At 43.4% G+C, this 17,293-nt stretch overlaps 1 pseudogene; it reads left to right on the plus strand.

Moving 5' to 3' along the window:
* The first annotated feature begins 4,553 nt into the window (after positions 1-4,553).
* LOC149328302 (toll-like receptor 6) lies at positions 4,554-6,861 on the plus strand (annotated as a pseudogene).
* Positions 6,862-17,293: the final 10,432 nt, after the last annotated feature.

Consider the following 17,293-nt stretch of genomic DNA (forward strand, 5'->3'; position numbering starts at 1 on the left):
GAGTCGAGCGTAACACCATTCTTTGGAATCAAATGTGGATTTGGTTACCTCTTGTCTCTTGCCTACCTCACTCTCTTGGTTACAGCGAAGAGAGTGAGGGAAGCGTGCCTGACACCTCCCTCGCCACGGCAGAGGATTCTGGGCCATGGCGCTGCTCCTGTTCTCCGTCGACGCTCGCGCGATAACCATTGAATCACGCTAACCAGTACGTGCGCTTGCAATCCGCCTCTGCATCCATTGCGCATCTGACCAACGAGCGTACGCTCACGACCACGCTGACAAGCGAGCGCCGCCGCGGACAGGGCAAGGCGCATGCGCAGTGAGGCGCATAACTGAGTCGATGGAAACCAAATCAGAGAGCCGACTAACCACGTGATTCGTCTCAGTGCATTTGATACTGCATCGAGGCAGTTTCACCGAAAATTGACGAGAAGCCCATGTGAGAAGCTTTCCCGTGCACACTAGGTTCCACCAAGCTAAACCATCATCAATTTTTACATTTAAATCGTAAGGCAACTTACTCTAAGATGTTATGCGTGCGCAAGAATGTGTTTTGCCGGATTGGCTCCTGGTTCCCTTAGCAACCCGTTGCTATGGAAACGGTGCATGCGCCGATGGGGCTTCCACCCGACACGGGGAAATGCTCCGCAGGAGGCGTAGTCAAACTTTGCCTTCGAAAAAGGCCACGTGACAGGTTCCCAGTGGAGGATGGGGTAAAGGTGGGAGATCACATCCGGTGCCCTAAAGATTCCCGCCTTCGAAACCGGGAATCTTTTGGTGCGAGATCACTGAAATTAAAAAAAATTGTCGAGCCGTAACTCCTCAGGTAGTCACGTTCACGAAATCACACAAACTTATATGGCCATTCATAGCGACCGCCTGTAGGTATCCATAGATCTGCAGTTGCTGTGTTGCAACACAACCTTTATCAGGCTTTTAGTGGTCAGACTACCCCCTCGTCTTCAAAGCACTTGTGGCTGTAAACTTCACCAGCAGATTCATCGAAACTTTTTCCGCCTCAGTGGAAAACGGCCGCTCTTGGCACCATATGGCGCACTTTCCTGCAGCATTAAAACTGCTAAAACTCTCAACCTTCAAAACCTGTCTCTGTTAAAAATTTTTCGCGGGCCAGGCATGCAAGCGCTCTTAATTACCTTCATCCATGCCTGAGTGATTTTCAAAAAAATGATGCGTCTTCTATGGCGCACAATTAAAAGAAATCCATAACAACTAAGTAAAAAATTTTATTCCCAACAAAATAAAGAAAATTCGCAAAATAAATCCCTGGATTAATCGTAAAGTCTTCCACTGAAAACCGAAACTAAAAATATTTAACGAAGACGTGTCTGCCAAAATGCAATGGAATCTGCCCTGCGTCAGGATGCTGGCCTTTCAGAGCGTCACTATACTTCAACCACAAACTGCTGAGCTCCGTTAGGAGTGCTCCGCAGATATGCTGAAAACGTTTCCCACACCTGCTTGGACACTGTTTACGGCCGACAGCGTAATATAAACAATCAAAAGGAGTGGCTCAACTTTCATATATAGTTAGAAAATTAAGTAGAAAATTTTTAACTACCTTACCAATAACCTGATTCATCAGACGAATTTGCTCAGATCCGTATCCTATGGTATACATTGAAGAAGGATGACAGCTGGGTGTGTGTGTAATAATTTTTTTTCCACGTGATTATTGAGTTTACATGTTTGCTCCTTTCAATAAAAAAGTCAGTTTCGAGGCAGCGCTTGTTCGTGCAGTCTTCTTGCTTCGTCCTTCGTCTTCTGTACCCCCATGATTCTATGGCATGTCTTTGCGTTTGAATACGGATGTCTTCGAACACTTGTGCCTTCCTAATTTCGATGTTCTGTATAAAGTAACAGTTGTTCTATAATACAATTGGACTATAGAATTTTGCCATTTTTATACTCCATCACAAGAACTTCGCCCGCTATAACGTTTTCTTTTGCCCAGTACGCGAACCAGGTGCGGACAACATGTACGATCGTACTATGTGCCGTTGTTATTGAACAGTATGCCTGATGATGCCTTTGTTTGATGAAGCCGAAAACTTGTAAAACAAACTGTTCTTGTGCATTAATCTATGATCTGTTTGTTTCTTCCTCTTGTGTGCGTGTTTTTCTCTTCTCAGATTTTTTTTCTCTAAATAATATGTTTATATGCTTGTTTTGTCGTCGCCAACTGCCATTCACTGCCCCTCAAGACTTCTTTGGCTTAGAAAGGCGTGAATATACATATATTACGTTCTTTGAAAATAGATAAACAATTATTATTGTTAATATTATTATTATTATTATTATCATTATTATTATTATTATTATTCTCAGCCCAATTCATCCTTGCCACAAGATAGATGTTCATTGACACGTACCATATCTGCGTCCGCCTTTTTACCTAAACTGTCAGCAGTAGACCTGGCGCGCATAATCTTCAGCTTCAAACGTAACAAACTACCTGGTCTTGATGGCATTGCAGCGTCTCTACTTCAGAGAAATTATGCAAGTCTTGAAAATATCCTTCTTTTTATCCTTAACGGATTCTTAGAGACTGCCGCAATACCCAAGATGTTAAAAACAGCGATTGTGAGACCAATACACAAAGGTGGCAAGAGAGAGAACCTTGAAAATTATAGACCAATATCCGTTTTGCCAGTACTATTCCAAATTATGGAAAAATTTATTCTAGAGTGCATGACTTCTTTTGTGAAAAAATTTTCTATTCTGTCTGACCGTCAGTTTGGTTTCATCGAAGGTCGTGGAACGCTTTCACTTCTCGAAGAATTTGCAGATGAATTGTATGCAACTTTTGATCACAATCTGTTTGCATGTGGCTTGTTTCTAGATATCGCCAAGGCATTTGACACTGTAAATCATAAAATTTTGTTGCAAAAATTATACCTGCTTGGATTTAGGGGCCCGTTTCATGACCTATTGAGAAGTTATTTAGAAGATCGCTCACAAGTCGTAGCCCTTGATTACACCACAGCCGTTAGCAGCCGTCAGATGTTGGGGGCTGGGGTTCCTCAAGGATCTATCTTATCACCATTGCTTTTCAATTTATTCATCAATGTCTTCGCCTCAGCAGTAACAAATGCCTTGGTCTTTCAGTACGCCGATGATACGGTTTTACTTACGAAGCATATTTCCTACAAAAGTGCTGTTGCTTTACTGCAAGAAAATATCTGTATCGCAATGAACTGGTTTTCCATGAATGGTCTTTTGGTAAACCAACAAAAAACAAAACTGGTTTGTTTTAGAAACCCATTGAAGACAACAGTACCGAGTGAATCGGTTTTTTTGCACTCCCACAATGATAACGACTGCCATTGTACTCCTGTTGAAAAGGCTGATTGCATAAAATATCTGGGGATTTACTTTCATAGCGACCTCTCATGGCATAGTCACATGGATTACGTTTGTGGCAGATTGCGTAGAACGGCACGGCTACTGTTCACAGTTAAATCTTTCCTACCTTTATCGGTAAAAAAGACTATCATGCATGCACTTGCATACAGTGTTATTAGATATGGCATCACACTGTTTGCACACTCTTCGCAAAGGTGGCATGATCGGGTAGACGCTCTTCTAAAATATATGTTGAAAAGTACCGCCTGTGAACATTCTTTTCCCCCTCATGTAAACTTGTTTAATTTTCTTGGTCTTCCGTCCTTTGAAACTTTATATAAGCACACTGTTATTCTTCGGCACTTTTGGAATCCTGCTTTCAAGACGAGAGCAGTTTCTGCTAGAGCACTGCGGAATTGTCAACGCTACACGGTCGCCAGATACGCAACCAGATATGGCAAAGCAAGACGATGTGTATATGTCCCTACATTCTTCAATATGCTTCCTGATCAGGTGTTGACGGCTACATCCAAAGCCACCGTAAAGCAAATGCTTAAATCTGTGAAGTTTTAATTCTTAATTGATGCAAATTCCAATGTGGTTTTTTTTCATCTCTTTTATACAATGTATTTTCCTTAGTATTTGTATTTCAGTGTTTGTGAACTAACCCTGATATTTTATTGGCCTTTACTTTTCGCTCGCCGATTTAGCCGGGCCTAGTCCTGCAAGCCTCCCTTGGCTTTGACAGGCCCGAGTTTGTATGTATCACCATGTGTTGTGGCAATAAAATTATTATTATTATTATTATTATTATTATTATTATTATTATTATTATTATTATTATTATTATTATTATTATTATTATTATTATTATTATTATTATTATTATTATGTGTTGTCTGCCGTACGCCAAGATTAGTATTACTATGCCGCTGAAGTCATCTTTATACTTCTAAAAGCCTGTTTTAAAAAATCAGAGGCGGCCTTTCTGTAGCGCCAGTGGTACTGCGTACGCCTAAAGCTATGCTTAACTGGAAGTTTCCCACTGCGTGCTATAAGCGGCAAAAGAGATAGTATTACACACAGCGCTCCGCGAGAGGTCATTGCAATAGCATTTAAATATACCTAGTGACAATATGAGCTCAGGTAGTAGTTTGCTCAACGACCACATTGTTTTCTTTCAGACGGAGATGTGGATGAAAACTGGCACTTTACTTTTGTGGGCGATGACCACAGCCTGTGGCCTCAGCACGTCAATGAACTGCACCCGCATCGCTCCTTACGCAACGCTGCTACAGCGTTTTCAGCGCTGCAACGCTGCTGTTGAGAACGGATACGTCCACGCCGTTTGTACCATTTTATGTTGGGCTTGGAGCTCCGGAATATTTCATTGGTGCCGACCCGAGGACGCTGACGATGGAACAGCTGCTCGTGTCCGAGGAAGCCGTGGACAACAAAACTCCTCAGGGTAGTACCGTCTGCATGTCGCTCCGATCCGTCAAGATTAAAAAATGGGATCACTTTTCGCTAGCAACTGATGAGCAGTACGACCGTTTCCTTACGTTCGATAACGCCACTATTGACCTCTACATCCTTCCCTTCCTGCTCCCATACATTCGCCAGGGGACACTTAAAACATCGTTCCGCAAGCCTCCTCAAGCCGCTGTAGCCGTCTGCAACGGAACTCTAGCCGACGGAAGCTGTGACTTTGACGTCTACGGCTTCATCGACCCTTATAGGTACAACTTCAGTTCTTATTCGGAGATCGTAGAATCATTCATTAAATTCTGGAATCTGCGCACAGTCACGACCGAGCTTGTGAACGTCACGATCAAAAGCCCTGTCAAGGAATTTCCTGTCGCTCTCCCTGCAGCTGTTCTTCATTTGGCCGCCATCACTCCCATAAAGCGCTTTTTATTTTACAAATGCAACTTTCGTAGAATTCGACTTGAAGATAGACTACCATTCTTGATTGAAATGGAGCGCTTCGAGTTTTTCCGCACGCCCATTGAGAAGATCCATCCATTGATGTTCTACGATGTGAACCCAGATTTAAGGTATGTCTCGCTTATCGGTACAAAATTACCCGAAATTCCATTGGCAATATTTTTCTTAGAGCGCTTAGATACACTCGACATGTCCGATACTAATGTGCCACGTGACCTCGAGTTCCAGTACTGTCCCGACAATTGTCAAAAGAACAGCAGCGTTCACAGCCTAATTATGAGCGGAACCACCCTCAGGTCGTTACCTAATCGCGCCTTTTGTGGATTTCCGCTGCTCAAGAGACTAGAGCTAGACAACTGTCATGTAACTAACATTTCTGGGTCACCATTTGAATGCCTGGAAAACCTCAAGAACCTCTCTATGGCTGGCAACAAGATTAGATATTTGGACGAAGAAAACGTGAAGGGACTTACAAAACTTATTTTTCTGAACCTCAGTAAAAACCACATCGCCCACTTCGAAGGCCCGGAAGTATTCTCCACTCTGACCTCCTTGACCCGACTCATACTGTCTCAGAACGAGATTAAAGAACTACGACTTGATGGAGTGAAGCATGCGCCTATCGAGGAGCTAAATCTTGCGTATAATAGAATATCAGAGTGGAAGCGACCTTTATTTGCTCGCATGGGCAAACTGAAAACGCTGCTCTTAGAGCACAACATGCTATCCACAATAAGCGAAGACATGTTGCGTGACATCAGTCACGTCAGCTACGTTAACCTCAGCCGGAATCCCTGGGACTGCTCGAGCTGTCAGCAGAAGAACCTTCTCTCCGTGTTGCAGAAGCACCCTTCTGTGTGTAGCGACTGCTTTGTCTGCAAACATCCCGAGGAGCACGCGGGTAGACTTGTTCTGAAGGTACCCTGGAATGAGGAGGACTGCACAACGCCCGATTACTACAGAATTTACGCTGTTCCTGCGCTCCTCTCTGCCATGGTCGCCTCCTTGGTTGGCTACGCCGTTTACACTAACCGGTGGTATTGCATGTACAGCCTGCTGTACCTCAAAGTAGCCATCAAAGGATATCGAAGACAGACTCACACAGGGCGCTTCCTGTGGGACGGCTTCCTCTCCTACCACGCTTCGGACACCGAGTGGGTGCGAGACGTCCTCCTTCCAAAGCTCGAAGATTCCATGAAGTTTCGCCTTTGCGTGGCCGAGCGGGACTTCATGCCGGGCCTCCCAATCACCGAGAACATCTGCCGTGCCATATCGCAGAGCCGCGTGTCGCTGTTCTTGCTGAGCCGGGAGTTCTGCCGCAGTCGCTGGTGCATGTTTGAGCTGAGCCTGGCGCAGCATCGGCTGTTTGAGAACGACCGCAACGATGGCTTGGTGTTCATAAAGAAGACCGACTTGTAGGAGTCTGAGATGAGCTCCCTGCTGGCGTACCTCATCAAGTCCCGCCCCTACGTTCAGCTACCGCCCGACGGTTCGAGCGATGCCCTGAACAACCTCTTCTGGCTCCAGGTCCAGGCTGCTCGGCAACAGTAGTCATGCTGTTCTAAACTTTCCTACTTCCAAGTATTGCGGTCTCATGAGGTTTAGGCCGTTTCTGTTGGTACTAGTCTTTTTTTACACTACCGGTGCTGTCGTAGCGACATTCTCGATAACTGTTAAACACTGTCGCCATTCTTCTCAGAGTCCACACGATGCTCACGCTAGATCGCTTCGTAGAGGCCTTACCTACAGTTCAATCTTGTGATAACTTAATAAGGGCTTAATAAAGATATAGCATATATGTTAGCGTATACTCCATACGCGTTACGCTGTTCCTATCAATTTATCGCCAGCTATAAACTATCTGCAGGTTACGCTGCACCTCTGCAGTATGTCGCGATTAAATTACAGGTTAGGCCATAACCTTCATCCTGCCTTGAGAGTTCACTGAGAGTGCACTGAGAGTTCAGGAAAATACTATACGCATACTGCGATTCAGAAGCGCCAGAATATGAAGGGCATGCAACGCACTGGCTGAGCAAAGCAATGGACAACCGAAATAACGCTTATGTCTTTCAGTTTTGACACCGGCAAGCCAGGATACCGAAATGCATGCCGCCTACAGCAATGAAATCAAATCAAATCAATTTATTTAGCATTTCTTTCAATACAGAAATAAATGCAAGGATAAGAATAAAAAGCTGCTTCTCGAGCAGCTTGACAACGGTTCTTACCCCTTGTTTTCTCTTGGCAACGGATAACAGCAGAAATAATACAAAGCTGCGATTAAAACTGTACGAAGATGAGAGCATGCAGTATACATAGAAACTGTAAACACAAAATATATAGTAAACACAAAATACATAATATACATAGTAATTCCAAACAAAAATGCTGCATATTAGTAAAAAGTAATAATACCGGTTCAATGTAACTGATAGACATGGATTCAATAAGACGAATACTAATACTTAATCACCAATATTTTGCACACTGAAGAACATCTAACGGCGAAATTGATATATGGCTATACAGGACTAAAAACATTTCCTGCTACATTTGCAGGCATAGAAGCACAGACCACAGTTTTACCACAGACAGTGTAATGCAGCCACCATTAAAAATACGTGCACAAAAAGGCTGCAATAATAAAACAAGATTTCAAAACATTGACGTTACCTCCCTAAACTGTAAGTGATTAAGGTGTTGTTTCGATAGTGTGGGGATGTCCGTGTTTGAATTATGATAGTTGTTAAGTAAAGTAGGCATAATGTATTGTAGTGTGTTGTGACCATGATTCGTGCGGGAAAACGGCACCAACCATACTTCTCTTGTTCTTATATTGTACGGCACCTCGGGTGGTTTTGTTAAATTGCATAATCGTAGAAAAGGCATCCGATTAAATTTCAGGGAATATTTGTATTTTAATAGGGCATTCAGCTCGTACATATGTGTCACAGGAACAACACCAAGTAAGGGGAACAGGTCACTTGTGTGAGCGTCGTATGGAACATCTGCTATGTGACGGAGAGCTCTTTTTTGTAAAAGAAGGAGTTTGTTGATGTTTGTTAGTGATGTAGTTCCCCATACAAGATTACAATAGTTTAGGTGAGGATTGAAAATAGCATTATAAAGTAGCAGCTTTATTTTGAGTGGAAGAACTTGTCTAAATCGGCAAAGTATCCCGCAAGCCCTGGCCAGACATTTAATCACACAGCCTACATGGATATCCCAGATCAAGTTCTCGTGAAAGGTGACACCGAGCGTTTTCACTTCCTTTGTTATTTCTATCTTCTCAGATCCTAAATAGAGATTAAGATTACGGTCTACAAATTTTTGTGATGGCGAGAAAATGACAGCCTTTGTTTTTTTACTGTTTATTGCTAAAGAATTAATTTTGCTCCATTCTGACAATTTATCCAGGGTAATATTTTCTAATTTCTCGAGTTCCGTCGTATCGTCACATTGAATGAAAAAGCTCGTGTCATCTGCATAAATTACCAAAGAGGCTTCTGGGGATACCCGTGTTATATCATTAATGTATATATTGAAGAGTACCGGTCCGAGGACACTGCCCTGTGGTACTCCGCATGTTATGCTTCGTAATGTGGACTGCTCTTCTCCGATAGAAACGCATTGTTTTCTGTTTTCTAAATAAGATCTTAGGAGAGCAAGGACAATGCCACGAAAACCGTAGTGCTCTAATTTAGCGAAAAGAGTTTGATGATTAATTCTGTCGAAAGCCTTTGAAAAGTCAACGTAAACACCTAATGTTATTCTTCTTTCTTCGAATCCTTTGATAATGAAATCTTTTTGGGTTAGAAGAGCCAGTTCCGTAGACATATTTTGGCGGAAACCAAACTGGCGCTCCGACAAAACATTTTGCTTATTACAAAATGACATAATCCTTTTACAGATGACTTTTTCAAATCCCTTTGAGATAACTGGCAGCACCGAAACTGGGCGGTAGTTCGAAAGCTCATTTTTGTTTCCAGATTTGTACAGGACAGTCACTTTAGCCCTGTGCATGTTCACTGGAAAGACACCAGTGGCTAGACACACATTGAAAATATGGGCAATAACGTCTACCAGGAGGTCGACAACAAACTTAATAGGCCTGATTTCCAGCCCGTCTATATCTCGTGCTTTGCTGTTTTTGCAGGACATAAAAACTGAGTGAATTTCCTGTGGTGTAATAGGTTCAAAAAAAGCAGTTTGCATTAGGTGCACCTAAAAAGAGTTTTGCATTTTCATTATAGTTGCGATTTGCAAGAGTTGTTAAGTATTCGTTAAAATGAGATGCTAATTGCGTACCAGTTAATTGCTGATCGTTGATTGTGATTTTCAGACTATCATTCTGTTTTGTACCTGGTTTCAATAAATGATTTATTTCACGCCATATGAGGTCACTGCGGCCAGATGCCTCATTAAAAACATGTTCGTAGTAATTTTTCTTAGATTTCCGCAAGAACTTCGTCACTTTATTTCTGTACTTTTTAAAAGCAGAAAAGTCTGCAGGATTTCGAGTTTTCACGAAATGAAAGTACATTTCATCTTTTTCGCGTATCATTTCGAGGCACTCATCTGTGAGCCATGGCTTGCGATTTTTTTTTGAACTCTTTACTCTTTTCACATGAAAACAACTGTCGTAAACATTCTTAAGGACAGTCATAAACGTGTCATATGCTAGATTTCCATCTGTGCATTCATATACAGAGGTCCAGTTTGTGCATTCCACCCGACTTCGAAAAAGGTAGAGAGTTTTCAGGTTAATATTTCGTGTAAGAAAAGACATTGGGGGATTGGCACAGTTTTTCAAAACACCATTTTGTTTGCAGATCAGATAAACTGGCAAATGATCACTTAGCTGTGCAGCAACGACACCTGATTTGGCGCACTCCGTTGTTTTGTTTGTGATAAGCAAGTCAAGAAGACTTTCAGAACAGGAGGTGATGCGTGTGGGTTCTGTTATGACGTTACTGCAGTGAAAGGAATCTAGAAGTGTTTGAAACTCATGGGAGCTGGAAGTATCTTCAAGCAAATTTATGCTACAGTCGCCACCGATAATGAGATTCAATTGATTGGAACATGTAAAGCTTAATAACTTATCTAGAAACGTGAAAAAGAGGTCAGGTTTACCGTCCGGTGGGCGGTATATAACGGAAAAAACTGTGTTTTGGCTTTGTAGTGTTAACACATCATAATCAGCTGTCATAGCAGAGAATTCGGAGAGCATATTGCAAGTAAGGTGGTTGGAGACAAGTTGCAGTACGCCGCCACCTCGGCGTCGGCATCTGTTTAAATAGAAGCTGTTGAAGCCATCCATGCTAAGTACGTCTTCTTGTGAAGTGTATCAGGTTTCTGTTACCATGATGACGTCAAATTTGAAACTAAAGCTGTCAAAGAAAGCTGTCAGTTCGTCATTCTTATTTTTTGCAGACTGCGCATTGCAGTGCAAAAAACTAAGATAGCCATTTTTGTTTGGGAGTGTGACATCGCGTGTTGCGGTCATCGCGAAAATCGGTAAGATAAGCTAGCACATTTGAGGGTGGTACTTCAAGATATCTTTGCTAAGTCAGCTTCGCATGCGATTGGGACGACAGTGGAAGTTTCTGTTTTCCGCGCAAAAATCTTTCCGCCCTTCGACCAGGCAAATTTCCAGCCCATTTCCTTTTTCTTTCTGATAGTTTCTCCGAGCAGTTTTTTCAGTTGCGGGCACAGGTGCTCATTTACAAACACTGATTGGGTGGGGGAAAATCCTAAGTCTTCAGTCGTGAACCTCGTCTTTTTTGCCTTCTCGACAACCGCATCCCGTTTTGCTCTGCGGTTGAAAGCCACAACAATGTTTTGGCCCTCAGATGAATTCCATGCACGTACGCGATGGCATGCCTCAACATCCTCCTGCGTTATTGGCTCACCAAGAGTGTCGCCAAGGCAAGGCAAGGGAGCGTGTTACGCTGACTCTGGAGTCAGAGCAACTAATTTATCAGGAAGTTTTGTTTCCTGCGAAGGAAGGTGGTACCAGGCTAATAAAAGGTAACAATATATCCTCTTTTGAGCTGTTTCGAGGAGGTCCTCTGTTTGAGCATCAACCCCCCTCCCCCCCTCCCCCCCCCCCCCCAGAAAAAAAAACACTTCATTTCCCAAAAACAGAGATGCTGATTTCCAGCACTCAACCAAACCCGGAAAGCAGTGGGACATAGATCTTTCGTTAATTTGTTCATGTCTTTCCTCGAAGTGTACTCTGTATCAGGAATGCGGGTCGTGGGAATGCTTCTCGAAACGTCAGGGGTCTTACCGAGGGCGGCAGATGAGGCGCTTGTGAAAGCTCATGCTTCCTGCAATTCCGTTGATTCATACGACTTATTTTAGGTGCAGAGGCACTATTGTTGAAAATGGGTGCATCCGTGTATGCTTTATTTGTTTATTTGTAGAGCCGATGGTCGACAAGGCTGGTCATGATGAACCTGGGGGAAAGGCGGTTCTCCAACTTCTCCGATACTAGTTGTGGACTTTTTTCTTTAGCACATGTGCTGATTCAGGAAGTGTACGTTGTGTTTTGGTGTATCGTTCCGTCCGTTGTACAAGCTTTCCTGTGTTCGTTGTTGTCGTTTCGTCAAAAATCACTGCGTGCAGTATAATTTGCACGTGGTACTCAATATATTGAAACTGTGTTTGTTTGTGGTCTGTGCTGGAGCCTTAGCCTGTCATGATATTCATAATGTGCTCCTTTGTTTCACTACCTTCGATAAATTGTATAAATTCCAAACAGATATTTAGATATGCATTCGTACATTTATGATCTGTATGTATATGTTTCATGCGTACTGTGCACATAACCATCAGTTTTTGCACGCACACAAGTATGAAATCATTGACGTTCTTTTTTGTATGTGTGTACGTGAAATGGCGAGGGTGCTTCTTTCAAAGGGGTGCCATGTTACTTTTTTAAATCTGTTCTGAAGCCAGACAGTTGACAATTTCATGTTAAAATCTGTCATATACCCCGTAGAGTTGTGCTCTAGATACTCCTGTGCATTATTCGTATCTGTAATAAAGGAGTTGCTGTACTGTGACATTCACGACGGGTTTTTCTTCATTAATATTTTTTTAGCTGCTTTCCTATCTTTAAGCTCCGATGGCTTAACAGCGAAAAATGGCAGAAGATAATTGGGTCTCACGGGTTTCACACCAGTCATGTGACCACCACACCCTTGCAGGCATTCTGGCTGTCGCTAAGTGTTTGGAGAAGCGACCGTAAAAAAAGTTCTCGTGTTGGGCGCATAGAACAGTGTGGAAAATTTTGTCCTGTATATTGAAACTACGATCTCATCGTCGTTCATTTCAGCAATGAGCTGCAAAATGTAACAAATGAGAACACTAGAATGATTATAATTTGAGGGTCATGCACGCTTTGAAATCTTCACCAGATGCGTTCATGCAATCATCATCATCAGCAGCCTGACTACGCCCCCTGCAGAGAAAGAACACCTTCATGTACCACCAGTTAACCCTGGCCTTTGCCAGCTGCGGCCACGCTATCCCCTCAAACTTATTCCCATCCGTCCACGTAACTTTCTTCCGACCCGCGCTACGCTTGCTACGCTTGCAGGCGTAGTCTCCACATGGTGACCGCAGGAGTGACTATTATTTGTGTTTGTGACTTCCGTGCCGCGTTATGTGATTTAGTTATTGTAGATGTCGCTACGGTGGAGGCATTTCCGGCCGAAACCAAAAGGTTATCCCCGCCTCTAGCTTACAGCTTCTCAAGTCTGAACTCAACTAATCTCAAGGTCCATCTTCGCTTAATAAAACACGCTACGGGATAGTTGGGGATCCATTGTTTTCATTGTAGTAACTCTGCGCCTCACATTCGATAACAACACATGGAGGCCGTGGCTATTTCTCCACTGTGGCATCGTTTTTACCTCGCGCGTGCGAAAAGAAGACGGCGCCAACACCAAGTTAAGAGGCACTGCTGGCCACACGCAGCTGACAGCAGCGAGGCGCCGCTTGCGTGACTCGAGGCCGGCGCCTGCGCCAAAAATCATGGTTTTACCAGGCCGGCCCGAAATGGCAAAAACACTTTCAGCTGGCAAAGGCTTAAAAGGTATTTTGGTAGGCGTGTCTCTCATGGCCGTAATTGCTCAGGTGCGTGAAATTTACGCTATGTAATTTACGCAACTTATACAAATGTAATGAAATTGAGCAACGGCGAACTGTATGTTTACTTGGGCTAGAGAAAGCTAAAAATTCACCGCCCATAGGCGGTGAGGCGAAGTGACAGCATAGGGAATTTATGAATGATCCCACTGCTTGCCAGGGCTCAACGGTTCCGCTGCGCGACGTCTTCGCTGCATTGTGCGGTGAGTGACACTGTAGTCGAGCCGGGATTTGGCACTCCGATGCGTTCCCAGAGGCTGCCGGTTGGCTGCAGGTGTTTCCGCGGCGCACATAATAGGAGCCAGCATCTCTCCGGCGTCGCCACAGCATTTCGTCTACCGGATTTCTCGGTCGGTGGACACAGGAGAGGGCGACCGAACACACGAAGGCATAAGAACTGCAGTCTTCAGACGGTTGTGTGGGATTATCGTGAATCAAACCCCTAGTTACCCACTGTCCGGAGCTAATCGTTGGATTCCTCGACGAAATGGGAACCTACTGCGGGGCAAAGGGGGCAAGGGTCAGTGACCGTAGCGACTTTCCCACCTTCTCAGAAACGGGCGGCGCAGCGTGGATTAATCTGAAAATCGCAGCCGAAGCGGGGCAAATCATTGGTCACCACCAATCCCCACGTAGGAGATATTTCGGCGCCGAAGCTGATATCTGACATGGGAAGATATCTCCGTCTCTCTGCGTCACCCCGCTATAATCTAAAGAACTACAGGTTGTCGCAATTTCCACCACGGCGTCGCTCATTGCCTGAGTCCCTTTAAGACGTTAGACCAGATAAGCCAAACTAAACAAGAGCCGAAATTTCGCCTCCAGGTACGCCGGTAGCCGAGACGCTACGCAGAAGGAACGTTGCATTGTGGTCGGAGCTTAAGACCTGAAGCGTTGGCTAACCGTAGAAGGCAGCGATTTTAGATCCCAGTCTTCCTGCTCATGTGACCATCGTTAAAGCGTCGTGGCTACATGTCGCCTGCCCCGCTGCACAAGGGAAACTAGAAAAAAAGGCACTTCTGAGCTCTACGTAATCGGGAGCTCCGTGTGGCGTGGGATTTGCCTATAAAATATAGAAAACTCCTTTCAAGCGGCATTAGAGCACACAGGCGACTTTTCAAGAGCAGCTTTCGGGCATATATACTATCTTCAACACAGCTTGTGCAAAATACTAGCCTAAATATGTTTCTTTTGTGTATTTCCTAAATCTCCACCGCATGTCACAACATGAAGCAACAAGCGTTGTGCGGCTTGTCTTCCGCTCACAGCTGCTACATCCCGGCACAATCTTCTAATCGGTTTTCTCAGCACTATGTAATAAAGCAGACAAAATTTGATGCCGAGACTGTAGAGAAAAATAAAAACTCACATATTGGATATTGCGCGAGCTAAGTTACTTTATTTATTTATTTATTTATTTATTACAATACCTTCAGGACCCGCAGGGAGTTATAGAGGAGGTGGGTGAAAAAAGAAAAAAGGTACATAATAAAAAGTACAGGCAAAAGGCAAATTCATGATGCAGACGCTTGTTCGATGATATGCTTGGTGATAAGTGGCTTGAGAGATGACGCGTCTTCAATGCAGGCGATTTGGGGTGGAAGGTGGTTCCCCTCAGTGCTAGTCTTCGGTATGAAAGAATTAAAATTACATTCGTTTTACAAGTTGGGATGGAAACTTTATGCGGATAGTCAACACGTAATGACAGGTATGGTGGCATAGAAGAGAAGAATTCCTGTTTTAGTATCTCGTTATGAAAGAAGATGCTGTGGAAAAGACTGAGGCTTGCAATATTTCTGCGAACTGCAAGATTAGTCAGATTAAGTTTAGTTTTCATTAAAGAAATACCAGCCGTGCGAGAATAATTGGAAAGGATGAAGCGAGCTGACCAGTTCTGAACAGATTCTATAGCCTCGATTAAAGTGAGTTGTGCGGGGTCCCATATTGATGATGCGTATTCTAGCTTTGGCCGTATTAGTGTCTGATATAAAAGTAACTTCAAATGGGATGGAGCCTGAGAGAAGTTTCTGCGTATGTAACCAAGAGCACGGCTTGCATTGTTAATAACATATTCTATGTGCATGCGCCAGGATAACTTGTTAGTGATGTGAGCACCGAGATATTTATAAGATGAAACGTTGTCTAATGAAACTCCGTTAATCTTGTAATCGAATGGTTTAGATGGGTTAGATTGGCGTGAGATGGACATAATTTTACACTTTGATGGATTGAGAACCATGCACCATCTCTGACACCAAATTAGGACTTTATCAAGATCTGACTGAAGGAGGGAACTGTCGTTAATGTTATGTATTGCACGAAAAAGAGCACAGTCATCAGCAAAAAGCTTAAGGGAAGAGTTAATGCCAATCGGAAGGTCATTAATATATATCAAAAAAGTAAAGGACCCAGAACAGAGCCTTGGGGAACACCAGATGTCACGGCACATGCGGATGATACATAGTCTTTAGCTGGTACAAACTGGGTGCGGTTAGTCAAGAAACATTCAATCCACATAAGAATATTAGGGTCAATATCCAGGGAACTCTTTTTAAGGAGCAAGTGATGAGATACCTTATAAAAAGCCTTAGCGAAGTCAAGAAAGATGCAGTCGGTTAGTAAACCAGTATCTAAAGACGACGCTAAGATATTAGTGAAAGACAAGAGTTGAGTCGCGCAAGAAAAATTTTTTCGGAACCCATGCTGACAGGAGCTTAAGAAAGAGTTACTCTCCAAAAAAGAAGGAAGGTTAGAATATATAATGTGCTCTAGAAGTTTGCAAGGAATGCTTGTTAATGAAATTGCTCTGTAGTTAAGGGGAGAATTCGGATTACCTTGCTTGAAGAGTGGAACCACCCTCGCTACCTTCCAGTCAGCCGGCATTGTGGCGTGTTCGACAGACTCGTTAAAAAGATGCTCTAAATATATGCTGGAATAAACAGAAGTGTTCTTCAAAAACTTCGAATTGATGTTGTCGACACTACAACTGGACGATAACCTGAGATTCTGGATTAACGTCACAATGCCAGCAAAATCGATGACAATGGGGTCCATCGGAAAAAAATCGTACTTAAGCACTTCTGGAGCATCATCGAAGAAACAATCAGAAAACAATTTTGCAAAGGCAAGGTTTAAGGCAGTACAACATTCTTCAGTTGTCATTGTATTCCCAGCACTATCAGAAAGTTGAATGATTGTTCGTTCTTTGGGCCTGATAATGTTCCAGAACTTAGATGGATTAGTAGAAAGGAGTGATGGCAGTGTGTTATTTAGGAACACGGGCTTGGCTTTTTTGATAGCTAGTCGGTAAGTTCGGAGTACATCACCGTATGCGGACGAACTTTCCGCAGTGTTTGCACGTTTTGCAAGGCGAAAGAAGCGCTTCTTCTTATTCAAAAGTCGTTTCATGGCGACGGTGAACCACGGTGATCGAAAGTTTTTTGAAATTCGGCGGATTGGGACGTACTTATCGACTAGTGACGAGACTGTATTCTTAAATAAAGCCCAATTTTGGTCAACGGTTCTCTCGAAGAAGTCGGACATGGAGTTATCTATGAAGAGTACTAGTTCGTTATTAATTGATGTGTAGTCACCTCTGGAATAGTCTCTAATTGTCTTGATGCTAGTAACTTTAGTAGTAAGCGCCGTTATTTCGAAATGAATAAGACAATGATCACTCAAACCGGACATGTAGGTGACACGATGTGGAAGATCAGGAGCAGTGGTAAGAATTAAGTCTAACAGGGTAGATGTACCAAAACCAAACCTTGTAGGCGCTGAAACAAGCTGTGTAAGGTTAAACTGCGTGCATATATGTTCAGAA

Source organism: Amblyomma mixtum, chromosome 9 (genome assembly GCF_055824585.1).
Source record: "Amblyomma mixtum isolate Tamu chromosome 9, ASM5582458v1, whole genome shotgun sequence".
Classification (NCBI taxonomy): domain Eukaryota; kingdom Metazoa; phylum Arthropoda; class Arachnida; order Ixodida; family Ixodidae; genus Amblyomma; species Amblyomma mixtum.